At 39.6% G+C, this 12,277-nt stretch overlaps 11 non-coding genes across 11 annotated transcripts; all 11 read left to right on the top strand.

The window, feature by feature from the left end:
* Positions 1-977: 977 nt before the first annotated feature.
* TRNAK-CUU (transfer RNA lysine (anticodon CUU)) lies at positions 978-1,050 on the top strand. Its single transcript has one exon. It is a non-coding gene; the product is annotated as a tRNA-Lys (tRNA).
* Positions 1,051-1,601: 551 nt separating this feature from the next.
* TRNAA-AGC (transfer RNA alanine (anticodon AGC)) lies at positions 1,602-1,674 on the top strand. The gene has a single exon. It is a non-coding gene; the product is annotated as a tRNA-Ala (tRNA).
* A 353-nt stretch (positions 1,675-2,027) lies between these two features.
* TRNAK-CUU (transfer RNA lysine (anticodon CUU)) lies at positions 2,028-2,100 on the top strand. The gene has a single exon. It is a non-coding gene; the product is annotated as a tRNA-Lys (tRNA).
* A 2,050-nt stretch (positions 2,101-4,150) lies between these two features.
* Positions 4,151-4,223, top strand: TRNAK-CUU (transfer RNA lysine (anticodon CUU)). Its single transcript has one exon. It is a non-coding gene; the product is annotated as a tRNA-Lys (tRNA).
* A 988-nt stretch (positions 4,224-5,211) lies between these two features.
* On the top strand, positions 5,212-5,284 carry TRNAK-CUU (transfer RNA lysine (anticodon CUU)). Its single transcript has one exon. It is a non-coding gene; the product is annotated as a tRNA-Lys (tRNA).
* Positions 5,285-5,433: 149 nt separating this feature from the next.
* Positions 5,434-5,506, top strand: TRNAK-CUU (transfer RNA lysine (anticodon CUU)). Its single transcript has one exon. It is a non-coding gene; the product is annotated as a tRNA-Lys (tRNA).
* Positions 5,507-7,313: 1,807 nt separating this feature from the next.
* On the top strand, positions 7,314-7,386 carry TRNAK-CUU (transfer RNA lysine (anticodon CUU)). The gene has a single exon. It is a non-coding gene; the product is annotated as a tRNA-Lys (tRNA).
* Positions 7,387-7,937: 551 nt separating this feature from the next.
* TRNAA-AGC (transfer RNA alanine (anticodon AGC)) lies at positions 7,938-8,010 on the top strand. The gene has a single exon. It is a non-coding gene; the product is annotated as a tRNA-Ala (tRNA).
* A 353-nt stretch (positions 8,011-8,363) lies between these two features.
* TRNAK-CUU (transfer RNA lysine (anticodon CUU)) lies at positions 8,364-8,436 on the top strand. Its single transcript has one exon. It is a non-coding gene; the product is annotated as a tRNA-Lys (tRNA).
* Positions 8,437-10,485: 2,049 nt separating this feature from the next.
* On the top strand, positions 10,486-10,558 carry TRNAK-CUU (transfer RNA lysine (anticodon CUU)). Its single transcript has one exon. It is a non-coding gene; the product is annotated as a tRNA-Lys (tRNA).
* A 1,550-nt stretch (positions 10,559-12,108) lies between these two features.
* Positions 12,109-12,181, top strand: TRNAA-AGC (transfer RNA alanine (anticodon AGC)). Its single transcript has one exon. It is a non-coding gene; the product is annotated as a tRNA-Ala (tRNA).
* The last annotated feature ends 96 nt before the right edge of the window (positions 12,182-12,277 follow it).

The raw sequence follows: 12,277 nt of genomic DNA, 5'->3' as shown, positions 1-12,277 counted from the left end.
AAACGAGTAATTTTTGCCTGAATATTGCATTGACTCTCATAATATGGAGATTAATCTTGCATTAGACCTGCAATAACTCCCAAAAATTGTCCAGGACTGGATTTCCTTCATAAAAAATGATTAGTCTGCATACCATCTTGAAGTGGGAGCCCGGCTAGCTCAGTCGGTAGAGCATGAGACTTTTAATCTCAGGGTCGTGGGTTCGAGCTCCACGTTGGGCGAAAATTAGTAATTTTTGCTGGACTCTCATAATCTGGTGATTATTCTTGCATTAGACATGCAATAACTATCAAAAATGGTATCTCCCTTGGTTTCTCATTGGTGGGAAATTTAACTTCAAGATTAGGTAGGGTATGAGTCTAGATGAACACACCACAATATCACTCATATTCGAGTAGTAAACAGGCCAACCTGAACTGTAAAACATCCCATAAGTGGAGGTAAGGCATAAGTTAGGAGTGAACTGAACACTGTTATGGGCAATTGGACTTCAAATATAGTGTGGAAGGCAGTGAGGTTACTTTTTTCATGTTATGCAGATTAAACACTCAGGGGAATTAGCTCAAATGGTAGAGCGCTCGCTTAGCATGCGAGAGGTAGCGGGATTGATGCCCGCATTCTCCATTATAAAATTTGCATTCATTTTATTTTTAACTTGTCATTGCCAAGGTCACTGCAGAGTAAGAACAGAAAAATCACAGATGGCTTTCAAATATGGTCTCATTATAACAACTAAAGTGGTTTAATCAAAAGGGTTCAGGTATTCTTTAGCATGTGAGAGGAATTTGAATTCTTATGCAATCTCAAAATGAAGTTCTCACAACTTCCGTTTTCATTTTCTCTTATTTTTTTTGACACTCTGTCCTCTGAAGGATGTATAAATCTGGCTTTCCTTGCAAAACAAGAGTAGAGGAATATCCAGGATTTGATTTTTTTTCACAAAAAGGGATTGGTCTGCATACTGTCTTAAGGAGGGAGCCCGGCTAGCTCAGTCGGTAGAGCATGAGACTCTTAATCTCAGGGTCGTGGGTTCGAGCCCCACGTTGGGCGAAAACGAGTAATTTTTGCGTGAATATTGCATTGACTCTCATAATATGGAGATTAATCTTGCATTAGACCTGCAATAACTCCCAAAAATTGTCCAGGACTGGATTTCCTTCATAAAAATGATTAGTCTGCATACCATTTTGAAGTGGGAGCCCGGCTAGCTCAGTCGGTAGAGCATGAGACTTTTGATCTCAGGGTCGTGGGTTCGAGCTCCACGTTGGGCGAAAATGAGTAATTTTTGCTGGACTCTCATAATCTGGTGATTATTCTTGCATTAGACATGCAATAACTATCAAAAATGGTATCTCCCTTGGTTTCTCATTGGTGGGAAATTTAACTTCAAGATTAGGTAGGGTATGAGTCTAGATGAACACACCACAATATCACTCATATTCGAGTAGTAAACAGGCCAACCTGAACTGTAAAACATCCCATAAGTGGAGGTAAGGCATAAGTTAGGAGTGAACTGAACACTGTTATGGGCAATTGGACTTCAAATAAAGTGTGGAAGGCAGTGAGGTTACTTTTTTCATGTTATGCAGATTAAACACACAGGGGAATTAGCTCAAATGGTAGAGCGCTCGCTTAGCATGCGAGAGGTTGCGGGATCGATGCCCGCATTCTCCATTATAAAATTTGCATACATTTTATTTTTAACTTGTCATTGCCCATGGTCATTGCAGAGTAAGAACAGAAAAATCACAGATGGCTTTCAAATATGGTCTCATTATAACAACTAAAGTGGTTTAAACAAAAGGGTTCAGGTATTCTTTAGCATGTGAGAGGAATTTGAATTCTTATGCAATCTCAAAATGAAGTTCTCACAACTTCCATTTTCATTTTCTCTTATTTTTTTTGACACTCTGTCCTCTGAAGGATGTATAAATCTGGCTTTCCTTGCAAAACAAGAGTAGAGGAATATCCAGGATTTGATTTTTTTCACAAAAAGGGGTTGGTGTGCATACTGTCTTAAAGAGGGAGCCCGGCTAGCTCAGTCGGTAGAGCATGAGACTCTTAATCTCAGGGTCGTGGGTTCGAGCCCCACGTTGGGCGAAAACGAGTAATTTTTTCCTAAATATTGCATTGACTCTCATAATATGGAGATTAATCTTGCATTAGACCTGCAATAACTCCCAAAAATTGTCCAGGAATGGATTTCCTTCATAAAAAATGATTAGTCTGCATACCATCTTGAAGTGGGAGCCCGGCTAGCTCAGTCGGTAGAGCATAAGACTCTTAATTTCAGGGTCGTGGGTTCGAGCCCCACGTTGGGCGAAAATGAGTAATTTTTGCTGGATTATTGCATTGACTCTCATAATCTGGTGAATATTCTTGCATTAGACATGCAATAACTATCAGAAATGGTATCTCCCTTGGTTTCTCATTGGTGGGAAATTTAACTTCAAGATTAGCTAGGGTATGAGTCTAGATGAACACAGCGCAATATCACTCATATTCGAGTAGTAAACAGGCCAACCTGAACTGTAAAACATCCCATAAGTGGAGGTAAGGCATAAGTTAGGAGTGAACTGAACACTGTTATGGGCAATTGGACTTCAAATAAAGTGTGGAAGGCAGTGAGGTCACTATTTTCATGTTATGCAGATTAAACACAGGGGAATTAGCTCAAATGGTAGAGTGCTTGCTTAGCATGCGAGAGGTAGCGGGATCGATGCCCGCATTCTCCATTATAAAATTTGCATACATTTTATTTTTAACTTGTCATTGCCAAGGTCATTGCAGAGTAAGAACAGAAAAATCACAGATGGCTTTCAAATATGGTCTCATTATAACAACTAAAGTGGTTTAATCAAAAGGGTTCAGGTATTCTTTAGCATGTGAGAGGAATTTGAATTCTTATGCAATCTCAAAATTAAGTTCTAACAACTTCCGTTTTCATTTTCTCTTATTTTTTTTGACACTCTGTCCTCTGAAGGATGTATGAATCTGGCTTTCCTTGCAAAACAAGAGTAGAGGAATATCCAGGATTTGATTTTTTTCACAAAAAGGGATTAGTCTGCATATTGTCTTAAGGAGGGAGCCCGGCTAGCTCAGTCGGTAGAGCATGAGACTCTTAATTTCAGGGTCGTTTGTTAGAGCCCCACGTTGGGCGAAAATGAGTAATTTTTTCCTGAATATTGCATTGACTCTCATAATATGGAGATTAATCTTGCATTAGACCTGCAATAACTCCCAAAAATTGTCCAGGAATGGATTTCCTTCATAAAAAATGATTAGTCTGCATACCATCTTGAAGTGGGAGCCCGGCTAGCTCAGTCGGTAGAGCATGAGACTCTTAATCTCAGGGTCCTGGGTTCGAGCCCCACGTTGGGCAAAAATGAGTAATTTTTGCTGGATTATTGCATTGACTCTCATAATCTGGTGAATATTCTTGCATTAGACATGCAATAACTATCAGAAATTGTATCTCCCTTGGTTTCTCATTGGTGGGAAATTTAACTTCAAGATTAGCTAGGGTATGAGTCTAGATGAACACACCGCAATATCACTCATATTCGAGTAGTAAACAGGCCAACCTGAACTGTAAAACATCCCATAAGTGGAGGTAAGGCATAAGTTAGGAGTGAACTGAACACTGTTATGGGCAATTGGACTTCAAATAAAGTGTGGAACCCAGTAAGGTTACTTTTTTCATGTTATGCAGATTTAACACACAGGGGAATTAGCTCAAATAGTAAAGCGCTCGCTTAGCATGCGAGAGGTAGCGGGATCGATGCCCGCATTCTCCATTATAAAATTTGCATACATTTTATTTTTAACTTGTCATTGCCCATGGTCATTGCAGAGCAAGAACAGAAAAATCACAGATGGCTTTCAAATATGGTCTCATTATAACAACTAAAGTGGTTTAATCAAAAGGGTTCAGGTATTCTTTAGCATGTGAGAGGAATTTGAATTCTTATGCAATCTCAAAATGAAGTTCTCACAACTTCCATTTTCATTTTCTCTTATTTTTCTTGACACTCTGTCCTCTGAAGGATGTATAAATCAGGCTTTCCTTGCAAAACAAGAGTAGAGGAATATCCAGGATTTGATTTTCTTCACAAAAAGGGATTGGTCTGCATACTGTCTTAAGGAGGGAGCCCGGCTAGCTCAGTCGGTAGAGCATGAGACTCTTAATCTCAGGGTCGTGGGTTCGAGCCCCACGTTGGGCGAAAACGAGTAATTTTTGCCTGAATATTGCATTGACTCTCATAATATGGAGATTAATCTTGCATTAGACCTGCAATAACTCCCAAAAATTGTCCAGGAATGGATTTCCTTCATAAAAAATGATTAGTCTGCATACCATCTTGAAGTGGGAGCCCGGCTAGCTCAGTCGGTAGAGCATGAGACATTAATCTCAGGGTCGTGGGTTCGAGCCCCACGTTGGACGAAAATGAGTAATTTTTGCTGGATTATTGCATTGACTCTCATAATCTGGTGAATATTCTTGCATTAGACATGCAATAACTATCAGAAATTGTATCTCCCTTGGTTTCTCATTGGTGGGAAATTTAACTTCAAGATTAGCTAGGGTATGAGTCTAGATGAACACACCGCAATATCACTCATATTCGAGTAGTAAACAGGCCAACCTGAACTGTAAAACATCCCATAAGTGGAGGTAAGGCATAAGTTAGGAGTGAACTGAACACTGTTATGGGCAATTGGACTTCAAATAAAGTGTGGAACGCAGTAAGGTTACTTTTTTCATGTTATGCAGATTAAACACACAGGGGAATTAGCTCAAATAGTAAAGCGCTCGCTTAGCATGCGAGAGGTAGCGGGATCGATGCCCGCATTCTCCATTATAAAATTTGCATACATTTTATTTTTAACTTGTCATTGCCAAGGTCATTGCAGAGTAAGAACAGAAAAATCACAGATGGCTTTCAAATATGGTCTCATTATAACAACTAAAGTGGTTTAATCAAAAGGGTTCAGGTATTCTTTAGCATGTGAGAGGAAATTGAATTGTTATGCAATCTCAAAATGAAGTTCTCACAACTTCCGTTTTCATTTTCTCTTATTTGTTTTGACACTCTGTCCTCTGAAGGATGTATACATCTGGCTTTCCTTGCAAAACAAGAGTAGAGGAATATCCAGGATTTGATTTTTTTCACAAAAAGGAATCGGTCTGCATACTGTCTTAAGGAGGGAGCCCGGCTAGCTCAGTCGGTAGAGCATGAGACTCTTAATCTCAGGGTCGTGGGTTCGAGCCCCACGTTGGGCGAAAACGAGTAATTTTTGCCTGAATATTGCATTGACTCTCATAATATGGAGATTAATCTTGCATTAGACCTGCAATAACTCCCAAAAATTGTCCAGGAATGGATTTCCTTCATAAAAAATGATTAGTCTGCACACCATCTTGAAATGGGAGCCCGGCTAGCTCAGTCGGTAGAGCATGAGACTCTTAATCTCAGGGTCGTGGGTTCGAGCCCCACGTTGGGCGAAAATGAGTAATTTTTGCTGGACTCTCATAATCTGGTGATTATTCTTGCATTAGACATGCAATAACTATCAAAAATGGTATCTCCCTTGGTTTCTCATTGGTGGGAAATTTAACTTCAAGATTAGGTAGGGTATGAGTCTAGATGAACACACCACAATATCACTCATATTCGAGTAGTAAACAGGCCAACCTGAACTGTAAAACATCCCATAAGTGGAGGTAAGGCATAAGTTAGGAGTGAACTGAACACTGTTATGGGCAATTGGACTTCAAATAAAGTGCGGAAGGCAGTAAGGTTACTTTTTTCATGTTATGCAGATTAAACACACAGGGGAATTAGCTCAAATGGTAGAGCGCTCACTTAGCATGCAAGAGGTAGCGGGATCGATGCCCGCATTCTCCATTATAAAATTTGCATACATTTTATTTTTAACTTGTCATTGCCCATGGTCATTGCAGAGTAAGAACAGAAAAATCACAGATGGCTTTCAAATATGGTCTCATTATAACAACTAAAGTGGTTTAATCAAAAGGGTTCAGGTATTCTTTAGCATGTGAGAGGAATTTGAATTCTTATGCAATCTCAAAATGAAGTTCTCACAACTTCCATTTTCATTTTCTCTTATTTTTTTTGACACTCTGTCCTCTGAAGGATGTATAAATCTGGCTTTCCTTGCAAAACAAGAGTAGAGGAATATCCAGGATTTGATTTTCTTCACAAAAAGGGATTGGTCTGCATACTGTCTTAAGGAGGGAGCCCGGCTAGCTCAGTCGGTAGAGCATGAGACTCTTAATCTCAGGGTCGTGGGTTCGAGCTCCACGTTGGGCGAAAACGAGTAATTTTTGCCTGAATATTGCATTGACTCTCATAATATGGAGATTAATCTTGCATTAGACCTGCAATAACTCCCAAAAATTGTCCAGGACTGGATTTCCTTCATAAAAAATGATTAGTCTGCATACCATCTTGAAGTGGGAGCCCGGCTAGCTCAGTCGGTAGAGCATGAGACTTTTAATCTCAGGGTCGTGGGTTCGAGCTCCACGTTGGGCGAAAATTAGTAATTTTTGCTGGACTCTCATAATCTGGTGATTATTCTTGCATTAGACATGCAATAACTATCAAAAATGGTATCTCCCTTGGTTTCTCATTGGTGGGAAATTTAACTTCAAGATTAGGTAGGGTATGAGTCTAGATGAACACACCACAATATCACTCATATTCGAGTAGTAAACAGGCCAACCTGAACTGTAAAACATCCCATAAGTGGAGGTAAGGCATAAGTTAGGAGTGAACTGAACACTGTTATGGGCAATTGGACTTCAAATATAGTGTGGAAGGCAGTGAGGTTACTTTTTTCATGTTATGCAGATTAAACACTCAGGGGAATTAGCTCAAATGGTAGATCGCTCGCTTAGCATGCGAGAGGTAGCGGGATTGATGCCCGCATTCTCCATTATAAAATTTGCATTCATTTTATTTTTAACTTGTCATTGCCAAGGTCACTGCAGAGTAAGAACAGAAAAATCACAGATGGCTTTCAAATATGGTCTCATTATAACAACTAAAGTGGTTTAATCAAAAGGGTTCAGGTATTCTTTAGCATGTGAGAGGAATTTGAATTCTTATGCAATCTCAAAATGAAGTTCTCACAACTTCCGTTTTCATTTTCTCTTATTTTTTTTGACACTCTGTCCTCTGAAGGATGTATAAATCTGGCTTTCCTTGCAAAACAAGAGTAGAGGAATATCCAGGATTTGATTTTTTTTCACAAAAAGGGATTGGTCTGCATACTGTCTTAAGGAGGGAGCCCGGCTAGCTCAGTCGGTAGAGCATGAGACTCTTAATCTCAGGGTCGTGGGTTCGAGCCCCACGTTGGGCGAAAACGAGTAATTTTTGCGTGAATATTGCATTGACTCTCATAATATGGAGATTAATCTTGCATTAGACCTGCAATAACTCCCAAAAATTGTCCAGGACTGGATTTCCTTCATAAAAATGATTAGTCTGCATACCATTTTGAAGTGGGAGCCCGGCTAGCTCAGTCGGTAGAGCATGAGACTTTTGATCTCAGGGTCGTGGGTTCGAGCTCCACGTTGGGCGAAAATGAGTAATTTTTGCTGGACTCTCATAATCTGGTGATTATTCTTGCATTAGACATGCAATAACTATCAAAAATGGTATCTCCCTTGGTTTCTCATTGGTGGGAAATTTAACTTCAAGATTAGGTAGGGTATGAGTCTAGATGAACACACCACAATATCACTCATATTCGAGTAGTAAACAGGCCAACCTGAACTGTAAAACATCCCATAAGTGGAGGTAAGGCATAAGTTAGGAGTGAACTGAACACTGTTATGGGCAATTGGACTTCAAATAAAGTGTGGAAGGCAGTGAGGTTACTTTTTTCATGTTATGCAGATTAAACACACAGGGGAATTAGCTCAAATGGTAGAGCGCTCGCTTAGCATGCGAGAGGTTGCGGGATCGATGCCCGCATTCTCCATTATAAAATTTGCATACATTTTATTTTTAACTTGTCATTGCCCATGGTCATTGCAGAGTAAGAACAGAAAAATCACAGATGGCTTTCAAATATGGTCTCATTATAACAACTAAAGTGGTTTAAACAAAAGGGTTCAGGTATTCTTTAGCATGTGAGAGGAATTTGAATTCTTATGCAATCTCAAAATGAAGTTCTCACAACTTCCATTTTCATTTTCTCTTATTTTTTTTGACACTCTGTCCTCTGAAGGATGTATAAATCTGGCTTTCCTTGCAAAACAAGAGTAGAGGAATATCCAGGATTTGATTTTTTTCACAAAAAGGGGTTGGTGTGCATACTGTCTTAAAGAGGGAGCCCGGCTAGCTCAGTCGGTAGAGCATGAGACTCTTAATCTCAGGGTCGTGGGTTCGAGCCCCACGTTGGGCGAAAACGAGTAATTTTTTCCTAAATATTGCATTGACTCTCATAATATGGAGATTAATCTTGCATTAGACCTGCAATAACTCCCAAAAATTGTCCAGGAATGGATTTCCTTCATAAAAAATGATTAGTCTGCATACCATCTTGAAGTGGGAGCCCGGCTAGCTCAGTCGGTAGAGCATAAGACTCTTAATTTCAGGGTCGTGGGTTCGAGCCCCACGTTGGGCGAAAATGAGTAATTTTTGCTGGATTATTGCATTGACTCTCATAATCTGGTGAATATTCTTGCATTAGACATGCAATAACTATCAGAAATGGTATCTCCCTTGGTTTCTCATTGGTGGGAAATTTAACTTCAAGATTAGCTAGGGTATGAGTCTAGATGAACACAGCGCAATATCACTCATATTCGAGTAGTAAACAGGCCAACCTGAACTGTAAAACATCCCATAAGTGGAGGTAAGGCATAAGTTAGGAGTGAACTGAACACTGTTATGGGCAATTGGACTTCAAATAAAGTGTGGAAGGCAGTGAGGTCACTATTTTCATGTTATGCAGATTAAACACAGGGGAATTAGCTCAAATGGTAGAGTGCTTGCTTAGCATGCGAGAGGTAGCGGGATCGATGCCCGCATTCTCCATTATAAAATTTGCATACATTTTATTTTTAACTTGTCATTGCCAAGGTCATTGCAGAGTAAGAACAGAAAAATCACAGATGGCTTTCAAATATGGTCTCATTATAACAACTAAAGTGGTTTAATCAAAAGGGTTCAGGTATTCTTTAGCATGTGAGAGGAATTTGAATTCTTATGCAATCTCAAAATTAAGTTCTAACAACTTCCGTTTTCATTTTCTCTTATTTTTTTTGACACTCTGTCCTCTGAAGGATGTATGAATCTGGCTTTCCTTGCAAAACAAGAGTAGAGGAATATCCAGGATTTGATTTTTTTCACAAAAAGGGATTAGTCTGCATATTGTCTTAAGGAGGGAGCCCGGCTAGCTCAGTCGGTAGAGCATGAGACTCTTAATTTCAGGGTCGTTTGTTAGAGCCCCACGTTGGGCGAAAATGAGTAATTTTTTCCTGAATATTGCATTGACTCTCATAATATGGAGATTAATCTTGCATTAGACCTGCAATAACTCCCAAAAATTGTCCAGGAATGGATTTCCTTCATAAAAAATGATTAGTCTGCATACCATCTTGAAGTGGGAGCCCGGCTAGCTCAGTCGGTAGAGCATGAGACTCTTAATCTCAGGGTCCTGGGTTCGAGCCCCACGTTGGGCAAAAATGAGTAATTTTTGCTGGATTATTGCATTGACTCTCATAATCTGGTGAATATTCTTGCATTAGACATGCAATAACTATCAGAAATTGTATCTCCCTTGGTTTCTCATTGGTGGGAAATTTAACTTCAAGATTAGCTAGGGTATGAGTCTAGATGAACACACCGCAATATCACTCATATTCGAGTAGTAAACAGGCCAACCTGAACTGTAAAACATCCCATAAGTGGAGGTAAGGCATAAGTTAGGAGTGAACTGAACACTGTTATGGGCAATTGGACTTCAAATAAAGTGTGGAACGCAGTAAGGTTACTTTTTTCATGTTATGCAGATTAAACCCACAGGGGAATTAGCTCAAATAGTAAAGCGCTCGCTTAGCATGCGAGAGATAGCGGGATCGATGCCCGCATTCTCCATTATAAAATTTGCATACATTTTATTTTTAACTTGTCATTGCCAAGGTCATTGCAGAGTAAGAACAGAAAAATCACAGATGGCTTTCAAATATGGTCTCATTATAACAACTAAAGTGGTTTAATCAAAAGGGTTCAGGTATTCTTTAGCATGTGAGAGGAATTTGAATTGTTATGCAATCTCAAAATGAAGTTCTCACAACTTCCGTTTTCATTTTCTCTTATTTTTTTTGACACTCTGTCCTCTGAAGGATGTATACATCTGGCTTTCCTTGCAAAACAAGAGTAGAGGAATATCCAGGATTTGATTTTTTTCACAAAAAGGGATTGGTCTGCATACTGTCTTAAAGAGGGAGCCCGGCTAGCTCAGTCGGTAGAGCATGAGACTCTTAATCTCAGGGTCGTGGGTTCGAGCCCCACGTTGGGCGAAAACGAGTAATTTTTGCCTGAATATTGCATTGACTCTCATAATATGGAGATTAATCTTGCATTAGACCTGCAATAACTCCCAAAAATTGTCCAGGACTGGATTTCCTTCATAAAAAATGATTAGTCTGCATACCATCTTGAAGTGGGAACCCGGCTAGCTCAGTCGGTAGAGCATGAGACTTTTAATCTCAGGGTCGTGGGTTCGAGCTCCACGTTGGGGAAAATGAGTAATTTTTGCTGGACTCTCATAATCTGGTGATTATTCTTGCATTAGACATGCAATAACTATCAAAAATGGTATCTCCCTTGGTTTCTCATTGGTGGGAAATTTAACTTCAAGATTAGGTAGGGTATGAGTCTAGATGAACACACCACAATATCACTCATATTCGAGTAGTAAACAGGCCAACCTGAACTGTAAAACATCCCATAAGTGGAGGTAAGGCATAAGTTAGGAGTGAACTGAACACTGTTATGGGCAATTGGACTTCAAATAAAGTGTGGAAGGCAGTGAGGTTACTTTTTTCATGTTATGCAGATTAAACACACAGGGGAATTAGCTCAAATGGTAGAGCGCTCGCTTAGCATGCAAGAGGAAGCGGGATCGATGCCCGCATTCTCCATTATAAAATTTGCATACATTTTATTTTTAACTTGTCATTCCCCATGGTCATTGCAGAGTAAGAACAGAAAAATCACAGATGGCTTTCAAATATGGTCTCATTATAACAACTAAAGTGGTTTAATCAAAAGGGTTCAGGTATTCTTTAGCATGTGAGAGGAATTTGAATTCTTATGCAATCTCAAAATGAAGTTCTCACAACTTCCATTTTCATTTTCTCTTATTTTTTTTTGACACTCTGTCCTCTGAAGGATGTATAAATCTGGCTTTCCTTGCAAAACAAGAGTAGAGGAATATCCAGGATTTGATTTTTTTCACAAAAAGGGATTGGTCTGCATACTGTCTTAAGGAGGGAGCCCGGCTGGCTCAGTCGGTAGAGCATGAGACTCTTAATCTCAGGGTCGTGGGTTCAAGCCCCACGTTGCGCAAAAAAGAGTAATTTTTGCCTGAATATTGCATTGACTCTCATAATATGGAGATTAATCTTGCAAAATGATTAGTCTGCATACCATCTTGAAGTGGGAGCCCGGCTAGCTCAGTCGGTAGAGCATGAGACTCTTAATCTCAAGGTCGTGGGTGCGAGCCCCACGTTGGGCGAAAATGAGTAATTTTTGCTGGACTCTCATAATCTGGTGATTATTCTTGCATTAGACATGCAATAACTATTAAAAATGGTATCTCCCTTGGTTTCTCATTGGTGGGAAATTTAACTTCAAGATTAGGTAGGGTATGAGTCTAGATGAACACACCACAATATCACTCATATTCGAGTAGTAAACAGGCCAACCTGAACTGTAAAACATCCTATAAGTGGAGGTAAGGCATAAGTTAGGAGTGAACTGAACACTGTTATGGGCAATTGGACTTCAAATAAAGTGTGGAAGGCAGTGAGGTTACTTTTTTCATGTTATGCAGATTAAACACACAGGGGAATTAGCTCAAATGGTAGAGCGCTCGCTTAGCATGCGAGAGGTAGCGGGATCGATGCCCGCATTCTCCATTATAAAATTTGCATACATTTTATTTTTAACTTGTCATTGCCAAGGTCATTGCAGAGTAAGAACAGAAAAATCACAGATGGCTTTCAAATATGGTC

The sequence above is a fragment of the Lissotriton vulgaris genome, chromosome 1_1 (genome assembly GCF_964263255.1).
Source record: "Lissotriton vulgaris chromosome 1_1, aLisVul1.2, whole genome shotgun sequence".
NCBI classification, from domain to species: Eukaryota; Metazoa; Chordata; class Amphibia; order Caudata; family Salamandridae; genus Lissotriton; species Lissotriton vulgaris.
The sequence above is the reverse complement of the archived record's forward strand: the minus strand, read 5'-3'. Positions and strand labels throughout refer to the sequence as shown.